Raw genomic sequence first — 15,332 nt, forward strand, 5'->3', positions numbered from 1 at the left:
TTTTCATTATTTGAAGTTATACACTATTTTTCTTAATTATTCCTCTGGAATTTATAGTATGCATTCTTAACTTATTAAAGTCTAATGTTAGTTGACATTTTTCCTTTCCTCCCAGGAAACATAAGAATGTGAGAAGACATTTTCTCCATGTATCCCCTACCTGCTCAAAACTATCGTCATTATGTATTTTATTTCTCTTTGTATAGAAAATAAATCCCGTAAGACATTATTGTTACTTGTTTTAGAGTATTTATTTAGATTAAGTCTTTTGCTTATCACTTTATTTACTCTTCATTTCCTCTAGCGTCTCTGAGCTTCCATTATATGAGCATTTTATTTCTTCCTGGAGAGTGCTATTTGTTGCTTTCTTTAATTTACAACATTCTCTATGATTCTTAGCCATATATTTGTCTGTCTGTGTAATGTGCTGCGTAGATATTTCTTTCCAGTTCAAAGTCTGAAGTCTGGCTTGATCTGCTCTTAAACCTGTATCTCTAGTTCTTAATTTCCATTGACTGTTTTAATTATAGAATCAGCATACTTTTATTTCTAGTTCTTACGTCATTTCATGTTTTTTCAGTTCCCTGATAAAATTTGCAAGCTTGGCTTTTATCTCTTTTAGTAATAGTAAGTATATATCTTTGACTTGTTAGGTTTTAATGATAGATTCTAACATTTTCCACCAAAACCTAGCTCTGCTTCCTGCCTGAGGATTATACTTATGTATCACGTGTGACCATGGGAGCAAAAGTGATGTGTGTCACGTTTAGGCAGAAGTTTTTAGAGTCAGTACATGCTTCACATGCTCTTCTTCCCTTTTGCTGTGGTTATTGGTGATGTTTCAGAAAGTGTCTCTTCTTATCAGCCTGCAACCCAGAGTGAGGACAATAATGATGGGGATCAGTGCCACCATCCTATCTGTGATGGACATAAAAATGTGGCACAGAAATAAACATTTGTTGTTTGAAGGCACTGAAACTCTAGGGTTGTTTACTCCTGCAGTGTAATCAGATCCATCTGATTGCAACAGAAATTAGAATCAGGACTGGAGTGCTATTTTAATGAACAACCTTAAACATGTGGCTTTGGTTTATAGGCTAGGCATTAGTTTGCAAGGAAACTGGTAATGGAGGTTAGAAGCATGGTAATCCATGTTACGTAGTGGCAAATTACTTAGTAAAATGGTTGCCTGTGTTAACTTAGAAGGCAAAATGTATGGCTAATAAACCTGTAGCTTTGTGGGAAAACAAACTTTTAGGAGCATGCATTGCTGCTCTTGACTGCATTTGGAAGTTTATCACAAGAAAGAGACAAGATCAGAACAATATTGACCGATTTGCAAGCAAGAATGAAAAAGAATAGAGATCGTCTACGTATTCAGGGACCTGTAGGTTGACAAGAGAAATACATCCCAAACTGAAGCATCACGAGATAAAATGGAGAAATTCTTGGAATGTCAAAGGCTAATGAAGACTCAGTCTTAAGGTAAGGATCAAATAAAGAGCATGTTTATCACACTGGTTGTTAATATTTCGGAAGAGATTAACATTCTCCCAGTAAATACTTTCAGTTGGACAAAATGGCTCAAGAAGAGGAGACTGTGTGTGGCTTTCCCACTGATGCCTTATGAACAGAGGTAGCTGTTCTTACGCTGGCTATGGGGCATGGAACAAGAAAACTGATCGGAAAAAAAAAGATGACAAGATGCCTAAGTTCTTGAGGGAATTATACAACACAAAGAGGCACCAACTTGGACAGAAAGAGACTATGATGGATACTTAATAAGCCACTTAGACACCTGCTGTTTATTCATAATTTGAAACCTAATCCCCAATGTGATGGCATTTGGAGGTGGGGCCTTTGGAAGGTGATTAGGTCATAAGGACTGAGATCTCATGAATGAGATCCATGACCTTATAAAAGAGACCCGAGAGAGATCCCTTCCCCCTTCTGCCTTGCGAAGACACAGGAAAAAGACAGCTGTCTATGAATAAGGAAGAGGACCCTCACCAGACACTGAATCTGGCAGCACCTTGATCTTGGAGTTCCCAGTCTCCAAGGGAGACTCTCTCTCATTTATTGTGAGAAATAAATTTCTGTTTATAGGCCACCCAGTCTATGGTGTTCTGTTGCAGCAGCTTGAACAGCCCGAAACAACACCCATACTTCCACCAGAGAGAAGGGGGCTGAGAAGCTGGGCTCTCAAGGAAGGCATATTCTTTTTTTTTTTTTTTTAAAGATTTTATTTATTTATTTGAGAGAGAGAATGAGAGAGAGCAAGCACATGAGAGGGGGGAGGGTCAGAGGGAGAAGCAGACCCCCCTGCTGAGCAGGGAGCCCGATGCGGGACTCGATCCCAGGACTCCAGGATCATGACCTGAGCCGAAGGCAGTCGCTTAACCAACTGAGCCATCCAGGCGCCCCAGGAAGGCATATTCTTCAATGCTCTCTCAAGTTGTGGCCAAGGACGGTAATAGAAAAAGGGGGGCCCTCTGCTGAGTGGAGCCAAGGGGTGTGGAGGACAGTGGGCTGGGATGTACCACCAGAGAGCATAGCATATGCCACCCCTAGCAGTTGAGGTCCTCATGGCTTCTGCTCAGCAAGATTTTGAATTTGCTATTACTAGTGACTTCTCTCTCTCTTTCTCTCTGTGTTTCTCAATTCCTCTCTCTTTTTTTCCTCTTTCAGTAAAAGCAAGTGTACCAGTATTATCCTTTCCCACTATCTTTTGGGAGCGTGAGAAGCAGATACTTTGTCTCTTTAGTTCCTGAGTCTCCAGATCAAGAAAAGCCACATCTAGATCTGATGTAAAAACTATTGTGTATCGCTCAGAGATCCTGGCTTTGAGCAGTGATTGGATGGAAGTTTTGGATGTCTCCCTTGGAGAGGGGTTGAGTGTACTCAGCCAGAAGAAAGGAGAGGAAAACAGGTATTTGGTGTTGGGCAGGGCAAACCTGAAACATTGTGTTACTAATGACCATTCTCTGGTTTCCAGTCTTGTGGGAGGATTATACTTGGCTGCATTATCAAACCCAGGTGGGGTCATAAGAATTACAATAGGCCATGTGAGCGGAAGTGATGTGTCTTCTTTCTAAGAGGAAGCTTCTAAAACTAGTATATGCTTTTCCATGCTCTTTCTTTTCCTGCCACAGTTACTGGAAGTATTCCAGATAGAAACTACCCTGCCATACTAGGCAAGTTTTCAGGGTCCAGTACTGCACTGGGGATTTAATGTACAGTATCCTGTGTATCACTGCAGCTTGTGAGGACTGGGAATGCCATTGGTTTTGGTCTGGACAGTGGTCCTGGCAGGTCCCACATGGAGGCAGCCATTAGGCAGAATGAGGGAGAATGGAGAGGGGAGAGAAACAAAAATCTAAACAAAAATCTTCCTGCTCACCTTCTAAAAGCTTAAATTCCAACACACATTTGAATCGTATGCTAAGAATAACGACTAACAAAATCAACAGTCAGAATGTGGATTTAACCCACATGACATTTACTTCATAGGACAATCTGACAGAGACTTTAATGTGAGTATGCTTAAGATGCTTAAATAGAGAAATAAAAACACAGCTTACATGAAGCACGCACAAGAAATCATGAGCCAAACACATAAAGTAAGAAAGGATCAATATTTTCCATATTAGAATTTCCAGGAAAAGAGAAGGAGAAGATGGTAAAGAATAAATATCTGAAGAGATAAAGAACTTTGTAATTGAGGAAGAGCATACACTGCATAAAATAGCCTCAATAGAGATAAACCTACCCATAAATGCATCACAGAGAAACTGCAGATCATCAGACAAAGAGAAAAATCTTAAAGAGTTATCAGAGAGTGAAAATTAGCCATGTTCCAAGTCCTATGGAAGTCTCAACACACTGTATTCTCAGAGCACATTACTTTTAAGTGAGAATAATGATAAAAGGAAATAGTACAGGGACCAATGACAGAAAGATAATAAAAAAGATAGAAATTTTAATAGATGAACAATTAAAAGTCAGAGTTTATAGATTATTAGAATAAATGAATAGCAAATAAATGAATAGCTTAAAATAAAAATACACTTTATGATGTTTTCCCCTAAGAGCCTAGTTTTTAAACATACAAATACAACATTGCAGAGGGCAAAGGGTTAATGAAGCACTTTGCTCATGACTTGCTGGTGAACTTGCTCATTTTCCATAATTCCAATGTGGATGGAGGTGGTGGAGAGGAGGAAAGAGAAATGGTGTGTCGGCCTTGGAAAAACTATTTAAAAGCCAAACCTGATAGGATTCTACTCAGCCCCATTTTGTGGAAATGGTCCAAACCTGTCCCACATTCTTACTTCCCTGAAGCCATTGATTTCAAAAACCCACAAAATCCCTTCTGCAGGCAGCACTGATCTCTTTGTTACTTTTCAGAGGTGACAAAAATGGTCAATTTAAGAAAAATTAAACTCAAATAGTTTTGTGTATGTGTGTGTTCATGCAAGTTACATGTTGGAGAGAGAGAGAGGGAGAGAGAGAGAGAGACGATTAACTGAGATGGCTGGAATTTTTAAACATTCATTGGTCAGTCTCACGTAGACAAAACCAAAATGTTTTAGCGATGCGAATTTTCTCACACGTCTAGAGGCTGGCCAAATTTCTAAAGAATTGGCTGTTTAAATGCTGGAGATAAAATAGGCAGGCATGCGCAAATATTTTGTAAATAAATAGAACTATTAATCCTCAAATACATTAGATACAGACCAGTGGTCCAGTCTGCTTCAGGTCGACTGCCATTCAATGCTGAGTTTTGTATGTTTTATTTATTTATTTTTTAAAAGATTTTATTTATTTATTTTGACAGAGAGAGAGAGACAGTGAGAGAGGGAACACAAGCAGGGGGTAATGGAAGAGGGAGAAGCAGACTCCCTGCTGAGCAGGGAGCCCCATGCGGGGCTCGATCCCAGGACCCCGGGATCATGACCTGAGCCGAAGGCAGACGCTTAACGACTGAGCCACCCAGGCGCCCCAGTTTTGTATGTTTTAGATACATATTCTTCCTGTGCAGAAATCAACACATAACAAGTGGGAGAGATGGGGTGCTTGAGAATAGACTCTGTTGCAAAGTTTTCAATACATCCAGTTGATTAGCACTCAGATTTTAAGGAACAACAAAATAACTTATTTAGAATATCATCAGACACATTATCCTCTGGGCTAACCAATTAGAAAAAGGTGGAAAATGACCCCAATCTAAATTTCAAACTTTGTACTGTATTCAAAAGTTAACCATTCCTTCTGAATCTGAGTCTATCTTCTTTGATCAGTCTTGCGTGCCTCAACATTCTTTTCTTCAGAGAAGAAATCTCCTTGGTCTCATGGGACCTTCTCGTCGGTCTCCTCGGTCTTCACATGTCCTAGGCGGGAAGGCCAAGAATCCAGAGCTCTGTGCGAATCAGAAAAAAATTAGAAAAAGGCACTCCTTTCAGGCTGAAGATCAGAAAAAAGCATACTGTCTGGGCTGGCCAATGAGAAAAAGCCAGCCCCTGGGGTGAGCCAATGGGAAGAAGATGCAGGTTGATGCCTGGGGCACTGGCTCGACCAATGGAACACGGCTTGCATTTTATTTATTTATTTTTAAAATTTTCTTTTCTTGGGCGCCTGGGTGGCTCAGTTGGTTAAGCGACTGCCTTCGGCTCAGGTCATGATCCTGGAGTCCCGGGATCGAGTCCCTCATCGGGCTCCCTGCTTGGCTGGGAGTCTGCTTCTCCCTCTGACCCTCCTCCCTCTCATGCTCTCTGTCTCTCATTCTCTCTCAAATAAATAAAATTTTCTTTTCTTTTAAAGATTTTATTTATTTATTTGACAGAGAGGGCGAGAGAGCACAAGCAGGGGGAACGTTAGAGGGAGAGGGAGAAGCAGGCCCCCCGCCAAGCAGGGAGCCCAATGCAGGGCTCGATCCTAGCACGCTGGGATGGTGACCTGAGCCGAAGGCAGACGCTTAACCATTTGAGCCACCCAGGCGCCCCACGACTTGCATTTTAGTCCAGACTCACGCTCCCTTGTTTAGTAGCCTTTGAAGTTTCAGTGTTCAAGAAATACATAGTCACGTTTTTCTGTAACTAGTGGTGTTTTTTCCCAAAGTGTAGGAAATAAAACTAAAATATTGTTGATATTTGTTTTCCCCCAATGTAATTTTTTCTCCCAAATTCAACTTGAGATTTTGGTGCCTGCCTGCTGCTGCTGATGATCATACCATAACCTAATAAAGATGGTGTAAGTATTATGTTTAGTAACCTAAGTTTGCTGTAACAGTATGCCACGTGGCTCTGCATTGTGCATCAAGACTTCCACCTTCTGCTACTTGAACATATCTGAAAATCTTATGTTAAAATACTGCCTTAATGGAATAATATCATACTCAGTTTACTAACGGAGCTTTAAAACAAACACATCCAGGGGCGCCTGGGTGGCTCAGTCCTTAAGCGACTGCCTTCCGCTCAGGTCATGATCCCAGTGTCCTGGGATCCAGCCCCACATCGGGGTCCCTGCTCAGCGGGAAGCCTGCTTCTCCCTCTCCCTCTGCCTGCCTCTCTACCTGCTTGTTCTCTCTCTATCTCTCTGTCAAATAAATGAATAAAATCTTTAAAAAAACAAAACAAAACAAACACATCCAAAAACTTGGAAATGGCTACATAACATATGTGCTTATTTAAAAAGTTAAAATAAAATTTAAAAATATCCTAATGTGTATCAGAGCTAGAGCAATATCTATTGATTGAAGGAAAGTGGTTGATATTGAGGTTAAAATATGATTTTTGTATATTTTTATTTCAGTTTTATCCAAGGTATAAATTCCTTAAATAAAACCTAAAATATTGGCCTGGATATGCTTGATTAATTACTTGTGTATTGTTTATTGCCATGTTTCTCTTAAAAAAACAAAGTTAATGCTAAGAGACAATTATCTTGAACCGTTATGCATATGTGTATATATTATATTATTTATGTCATTCAGACAAGTAATAAAGTATAAGTGCATTATTGTCCAGAAGCCAAAACTAAATTAAACCAAATTAATGTTCAAACACAGTATTTTAAACATTTTTCACACCTGCACGGACAGCAATTCAATTATGTGTACTTAAATCTACAGTATTATAAATGTTCATGAAAATGTCTGTTGATGTGAACAAAGAAATGGGACATTTTTCTCATAGCGTAATCCTTAGAATCTACATTTTTGTGGAAGTCACATGTTCAGGATACAACTAATCAAACATGTACACATCGAGATTATTAGGGTGCTCTATTAAGCAAGTTAAGTAGCTTCAATTTTTGACCTCTAGAAATTTATGGCCCAACAAACTTGTGCTATTTATTTTAGGCAGTGTAAATCCCCTGAGTTGGCATTTTTCTTCATTTACTTTGTAATCTAAGTGTTAGTATATATGACACATTTTTTTGAATTGCAATTTTTACATTGATTTTGATAAATTGTTTTACGAAAGACACATTTTAACTTAATGACAGGAAAATTTGGTTTACAGGTAAAATAATCCCATGCATTTTCTTCTAGAAGAATTGAATTTGATTTTGTGGACCTTTTTTTTGGAGGAAATATAAGAAATAAGCCCAACGAAGTCATTTTCATTCAGTTCAGAGTGGCCTATGGAAGCCCATGTTTGGTAGGGCACTCAGTTAATACTTATAGGAAGAAATGATATCTCTGTTCATATAATTTATATTTTTAATGATGTGTAATAAAGGATCCTGGATCGAAGTTCTCATTGTCATACCAGATATTTAAATATCATATAAACTATTACGAACTCAATGAAAATTCTTTATCAACAGGTACCAGTTACCGGTAATGGTTTGGAACATAGGCAGAGAAAATACAGTGTCTCCATCTGGAATAAATCAGGAAAACTGAAGACTTTTGATGTATTCTGATTTCAAAGTGTTTTAATATGGGAATTGGAGATTTAGGACTGTTGGAAAAGCTAGGAATGAAACTCAGGTCAACTATTATCCATTATTTCAGCCCGATGCACTGAAAGTGGACACTCTCAAGAGTTGACGGGGATGCTGCCATGATTCTTAGGATAGCTATGGTTCTCAAGGAGCCACCAAGAAACCACTGTGAATCTTGCACTGCCCGGCAATTGCCTTCAGAGAATTGGCCTTTTCTTTTCTGCTTCCAAATCTCATTTTGAGGGTCTCTCATTGGAAAGAGCTAAACTGGAGCCACATAGAAAAGGTATTTTCAGAAGTGAGTTCCTGGCTTCTCCAAGCAAGCTTGGATTGGGCAATTGACGGTTGCTGAGCTGACCATAGGCAGTTCATCGTGCATATGGATGTACCTCTGCTCTTTAGGCATGTATTTGATAATGTTAATTCATGTTCTCCAGTTATACAAATTTTAGAAAGTGAACTATTGTCCGTGATAAATAACATTCTGAATTTTTGAATATATAAATCTCTTCCCAAATTGAGAAAGTTGAGTGGACAAATTTTCCTGTAAATTAAAAATGATATATCCAAAATTGTCTTATTCAAGAGTTCTAGAGATAAGGAACAGGATCCTATTTACAGAAAATGTAGTTTTCCTTGAGAACACTTCAAATCATAAATGACAATGGTTTCCAACTGGGGCATACTTCCCTAGAATAAGCATAAAAAATTTTGGGGTTAATGAGGAGAAAGTAAAGTGTAGTTGAAGTAGTCCATAAAGAAGTTGCCATTGCTTTGATTTGGTTTTAGTAAAGATATTTAATTCATATTGAAAGAAGATTTAATGTTTTTAAGTAGGAAGCATGGTTGTAAGGGTATAAAGACGTTGATATGATAGACTATCTGCAGAACCCCTCCGATTACAGTGTCCTGCTTGTATAATGTCAATTCCCACCTGCCTCAGAGGATACAAAGGTCCCTGGATGCTCACTGAGGCTGTATAGAAAATTGGGGCTTTACTGCCAGGCATATCTAATCCATATGGGCTGAGATAAAGTTCCTTTAGGTGAGAATGAAGCTTTGTGGCATTTTGCCAAGCGAAGCTCATATTTCTGAGAACTCAGGGGAATTCACCTGCATTTGCCTGTGTCTCTTGGCAGGTTCCTCACTGTTTTTGGATCATACTCTCTGAACATAATAGGAACAAAGATGGGGATTTTTCTCTTGTATTATTTTCTAGTATTTGGGGGTCTTATGAGGTAGTAATTAATCCTGCAGGTTTTCTCCACTTCTGAGTTCAGATTCACTTTAGGAATGTGGCCACACAAGTTAGAAAGATAGAAATAAATGTTAGTTTTATTACTGATGAGGTTGTTTGGGAGAATGAAACTTAACCTTTGGGCAATAACTGGTCTCACCAAATATTATCTCTCCATCTGGAAACTTCGATGACCACTCAAGGAAGAGTTTGCTTCTAGAGAGTAAGCACATTTGCCCAGAACCCCTGCTTTCTCTCTTTAACCCTGTATTGGTTTGAGTTTTTACAGAGGATGTGGTATAAGTAGTTTATTTGGGAGAGAATAGAGCAGATGAGTGAGGAATGGATACGGGGAAGGGGAGAGGGCCAGTAGTATGTTGATAAACCCACAATCCCAGTGGGAGATTGTCTTAATCCCACATCCCATTTTGCATCCCTCTGGGAAAGGATGCAAAACACATGCCTCATCATTATCCCTCCCAAGAGGTAAGGGAGCTGGGTGTTTCATCATGGAGACATTCTCCCAGGGAGTGTTAATTCCCAGGCTTTTACTATGAGTACCAGGACAGAGGGGCCTTCCATGGTTGGAAAAAAAAAATCCCTCAGGTACAGAGATGGAGATACTGGAAGCTGGAAATCAACTAGAACACACTGATATGGCCAAAGGAAATCGATCTATATGGGACACTGACAATGTTTTCTCCAAGCCCCCTGAGGAGTACAGAGAGAGAGCAGTCTCCAGACCTACTTCTAGAAGACAGGCTGTGGGCTCTGAGGCTGACCCAGTGTTTCCCACAGAGAAGAGCTGAAGGACAGGAGTCTGAAAACTTTTTGCAGGCAGACAAATCTAAAGAAAGAGAGAGAAGAAGGGGCTGGGCCACTTAAGTCATTCCTTCATCATTAAGAAATTGGGAGGGGACAGAGAGAAGGACTGGAGTTGCCCTTCCAGACTGTTCCCTCTAGGAGAGAGGAGTAGAGGTTTTGACACCATGAGTCAATGTGGGCACATGGAGAGAGGGGGAAAATGGTACTAATGAGTGGTACAGTGATGCGGAATTTAGAATTATCCCTTAAAAAGTGATGATAATCGTTAACAGCAACAATAGAGAAGGAATAAGTGTGCAAACAACAAAAGGCACCATCTTTTTGAAAAAGGCTTACAAGGTAAATATAGACATGGAGGTCCTCGTGTACACACTGGTCTTCTTTTTCTCTTTCTGACCTCCTCTTTCTTCCAATCACTATGCCCTCTGTCTTTCTTCTCCTTTCAGTGATCAAAGCTTTACTGTTATGGTCATAAGCTCCAAACTGTCATAGGTTACATCTGATGGGCAGGGAGCAGGGCAGAGAAGGAGACAAAGGAAGTAAGATCTGACAATGGAATGTTTGCACCGGAGGTGAGGATAAGCAGGAGAGTTTATAAAAGGCAGCTAAGAGATCAGTAGCTGCTTTAGTGAATGGAAAGGGGAGTCACAGGCTGTGAATAAAGCCATAGGTTATAAGTGATGTCCTTGTGTTCTTTAACATAAGTAACCCAAATATAAGTGTGTTATTAATTGCAGACCAGTCCCTAAGATAGTAGAGAGAATAAGCTACTGTGATAAATTCATACAGAATACAGTGGCTCAAACAAAATAAAAGTTTCTTTCTCTGTCACCTCAAGTGCAGAGGTAAGTGGGCAGTCAGGGACAGGCTGGCTGCTCTGACCGAGTTTCTTCTATCCAGTAATTCATTCCTGGGCTGTGTACCTGTCTGTCCTGTTAAAGCTGCTCACACCATTGCTTTCGGCTCATAGAAAAGACAAAAGGGAGAAGTGAAGACAAGCAACGTCCTTTGAAGAATGTGACCAGGAAGTCTTCTTCTGCTCACATCTCACTGGCCAGAACCCAGTCACATGACCACAACTTCACTGTGACGGAGGTTGGGCATTCTCTTCACTACCTGGGTACCCATGTGTCCTTCCAAAACTGTGGTGGGGAGTGGGATTTTATTATTAAAAGAAAGAATGATATAGAAAAGTAACTCCTGGGAATAATTAGAAAAAGCATGCTAAGACAGTACAACGACTTTTGATTCCTAATCTCATGAAAGTTCATATATTCTATATTAAAATAAAATGTATACTTTATTGTGTTCTGAAATTCTAGTCATTATACTTATCTTTAGGTTAGTTAACTATGATGTGCTGTAGATATTTTTAATTTTTAGACGACCTTGATTGTGAGTAATGGGTTTATTTTACCTCAGCCTAATGAAAACAGGCTTTCCTACCTATATATGCTACAAATTTTACTGTTAATTCTTACAGTTATGATGAGGCTTTCCTCATTTTAGCTTTACTTACATGTATTCTAAAGCTTTCATTTTTTTCTAATAGTTTTAATTTTTGTCATCTAATAGTGATTTGTAACATGGCAAAGCATAAGTAACAATTTTGATGTCTTCCAAAACACAACTTAAATAATGGTCTGAACTCAGGTCAATGAAAGTATCTTCAGATCATCCCTAAACTGGAGGCGCCCAGAAACCTATGTTGATTCTTGGACTACTCTTGGTCTTCTTCATTGTGTAACTGGAGAGCTGGTTTAATTTTATAGGTTAGCATGCAACATGGAGTCCTGTACAGTTACTTTCACAGGGGGGCCAATCCTCAATAAATAATGGTTGAATAATTGAATTGAGTGACTGAGAGGTCATCAGAAATTGCAAGTCCTTTGGAACCAGGGTTAGGCCATCTTTTCCAGACAAAAATATTTGGTATTTTTTGTTTGTTTGTTTAATAATGTTAACAATAGCCTATGTAACATAAGTAAATAATGTATCAATAAATATAGAAAAGAACTATAGAAATCTCATACATTATACTAAAAGATTTATCTTTCCTTTAAATAGCATAAAAGATGAGAAGCAACTAACACAGTGCCTGGAATAATAGATTCTCAACAAATAGTAGTCACAGTTAATGACCTTTTGTGTTGTTCCTTAGGTGATAGGACAAAGATGTAATAATTTCCACCAATATATAGCAAAACAAACCATAGCTTTCTGGCAGTAAATCTTTATTTGAGGAGGGATCAAATTCATGGTCACAATGTAAAGAAGAGAGTCCAATTTGGAAATGCAAGAAAAACCAGTATGAGAGGTGTTCTTTTTACACAAGCTTAGCATGTAAAAAGTTTCAATAATTACAGAACATCTCCCCAGCTTTTACTCTACTTATGAAATACCTCAGGGAACTCAACAAGCTTTTATAGAACCTTAGAGCTATGTGAATTCAGAAGAACTTGATGGGAGAATATTTTTGATTCAACTGTTTCTCTGGCATCTGTCCATATTGGGATATTCTGGAACCCACGACAGGACACCAGAATGTTATAGAAGCAGCATACGGTATTCGTCCCTGATGATTAATATAAAAAATGCTTTCCTAATTATTTGGCAATGCTATCCCTTTTTTCCTCTTCCAAAAAGGAATTCTGTTCATTTTTTTCCAGACTGCATCTCCTAAGTCATTTGGCATTAATTTTATAGACTCTTAGTATTCCCTCTTTCTCTACTTCCCAAACTTTATTTATACTGCCATTAATCTTGGTAATTTCCTTGAGCTTTATGACATGACTTTTTGGCACATTGAGGGCATCACTATTTAACTTTCCAGTTTCTTAACTTTAATAGAATTTATTTGTTTTAGATTCTTTTCCTATCTTACCTGAAATTGACTAATGTTTCCCAAAAGGGTTCTGGATATTGGACGCAAATTTTGACATCTCATCTCAGATATTAGAAAACTCTAGTAGTGGGAAAGTTACTATAGTTTTTATTTTTTGCTAACTGCTAGTCAAGGGGTTAATTTTTTTAAAGTCAATTTCTTTACTCAATCCTCAACAACAAATCAACAGCTCTTTGTTTTTAAAATAGTTTGATATGGAGCGCCTGGGTGGCTCAGTCGTTAAGCGTCTGCCTTCGGCTCAGGTCATGATCCCAGGGTCCTGGGATCGAGCCCCGCATCCTGAGATAGAGCCCCGCATCCTGGGATCAAGCCCCGCATCCTGGGACTGAGCCCCGCATCGGGCTCCCTGCTCAGTGGGAAGCCTGCTTCTCCCTCTCCTGCTCCCCCTGCTTGTGTTCCCTCTCTAGCTGTGTCTCTCTCTGGCAAATAAATAAATAAAATTTGAAAAAAAAAATAGTTTGATATCCCATGCAGTAGAGGCATTTTGAGATTTTAAGTTTTTGGAATTAAAATGGAGCTTCTAAAAACATATTTTTATTTTAAAAAATATTTTATTTATTTATTTATTTGAGAGAGAGAAGGAGCAGGGGGAGAGGGAGAGGCAGACTCCTAACTGAGTACAGAGCCTGATGTGGGGCTCAATCCCAGGACCCTTGGATCATGACCTGAGCCGGAGGCAGCTGCTTAACTGGCTGAGCCACCCAGGCATCCCCTAAAAACATATTTTTAAATTAGTTAAAAATTTTATGTCAGTTTTCCATAAAATGGAAATAAATTGGCATAACTTTAATTCATTTACTTAACAAGAGTGAGAGAGGTCAATTTTACTTTTCTGAAATGCTCAGGTCACAAATATGTTGAAATGCTAATATTCATTAATTTGAGTCATGAGTATTCTGGAGTTCGTGATATTATTCTGTGTACTAGCTTGTATATTTTATACATTGTATTTTTTCCCCAAATAAGACAAAATCTTTAGTCCTGCCTTAAATCTTTTGATTTTCTGAGGAAGTAGGAAGCTGGGTTATATCCTGGTGAAATAGAAAATTTGTCCGTTTTGTTAGGTTAGGTAGTGGTGGCAGTTGACACGGTTTTATGTTAGTGTAGATGAGGAGGCAACGAAGGGGAATTTAATGTTAGTTCAATTAATGGTTGCGGAAACAAGCAATGAATAAGGTGTAATCTAAACAGAAAGCTTTCTGTTAAAAAAAATTATTTTGGAAGATAATGGATTGTCTGTCTAGAAAAGGCGTTAACTTTTCTCATATGACCCTCTCAACCAAAATAAGTTTGCCACCTAGATGTTAGTGGTTGTCTTTTTAACAGGCTGTTTCTTAAGTACCTATTTGCCATATGCCTAGTCTATATTTTTCAAACAGCACTTTAAGTAGAATTCAAATAATAAGAACCAAAGGGACTTGAGTTTTCCTTAATGTTTTAGAGGCTTTCTATGCTGTTTTTGCAAATGTAAGTAAGGTGGAGCTCATTTTGGCTGTGAGGGGTGGTCATAAACTACTGTTTCTCTTCAAACCCCTTCCCTCTCACCTATTTTCTAAGATTTATTCATTGTAATTGTTAATTTTCCTTTTCAAAATTCACTTTTAACAGAAGGCTCTGTTAGATGGCTCCAGGAGCAAGCAGCCCGCCGGCTCATTCTGGGCAGAGCAGGGAGAGGGTCCGGGGCTGGGGCTGGGGCTGGGGTGCCGGCGATGGGGGACTTCCAGGGAGAAAGTAGAGGAAAGACTGCAGTGACACTGCCCTCCCCGGGCGGGTTGAAGCATCTCACTGGTGACGGGTCTGAAAGCACGTGGCTACGTCATGGAAAGCCAGTCTTTTCAATGCAAACTTCAACTCCTCCTCCTCCTCCCCCTAATGCCTGTAACTCACATCCGAGGCTGGGCGAGGAATCCGGAGGGGAGATTTTCCTCATGCTCACCGTTGTTGGAAACTGGGAGAGTGACGGGAAGGAGGAAGGGGATCTGTGGCGCTCTCTACCTACTACCAGCCTGACCAGGGGAGGGGGCACCTGGATTTGCATCTTTTCTTCGTGGTGATTGAGAACTGCAGGTTCAATCCGATCCCACTGAGCACTGGCGATTGATTATTAAAAAAAAAAAACAAAAAAACCCGACACTGGGAGAAGGGAGGCTCTGTCTTCGGCTGTCAGACTCGATCTCGGAGGTGGTATTGGTGTGTGTGTGTGTGCTGGTGGTTTTTTTTTTTTTTTCTTTTCTTTTCTTTTTTTTCTTCTTTCTTTCTTTCTTTCCCTTTTCTTTTTTTTTTTTTTTTCCTTCTCTCCTAGGGGCTACACAATGGCAGTCTTCTCTCAGTGAGATGAATCCTGCTTTGCCTTCTGCAGACCCACCCATCCTCATAGCGATCAAGTAAAAGGCTATGGTTTTCTCTTTGGGGATC

At 39.4% G+C, this 15,332-nt stretch overlaps 1 protein-coding gene across 3 annotated transcripts in view; it reads left to right on the forward strand.

Annotated features, from left to right (window-relative positions):
- Positions 1-14,775: 14,775 nt before the first annotated feature.
- Positions 14,776-15,332, forward strand: part of FGF14 (fibroblast growth factor 14) — a 604,063-nt gene continuing 603,506 nt past the window's right edge. For 2 of the 3 annotated variants that reach the window (XM_064585920.1, XM_064585921.1), the window contains exon 1: positions 14,781-15,098. The gene's annotated coding sequence lies outside the window, so the exon portion shown is untranslated. The other variant, XM_045869672.2, reaches the window with a different exon arrangement.

The sequence above is a fragment of the Mirounga angustirostris genome, unplaced genomic scaffold, assembly GCF_029215605.1.
Source record: "Mirounga angustirostris isolate CCGP_5_RB_7025 unplaced genomic scaffold, mMirAng1.0.hap1 SCAF_3, whole genome shotgun sequence".
NCBI classification, from domain to species: Eukaryota; Metazoa; Chordata; class Mammalia; order Carnivora; family Phocidae; genus Mirounga; species Mirounga angustirostris.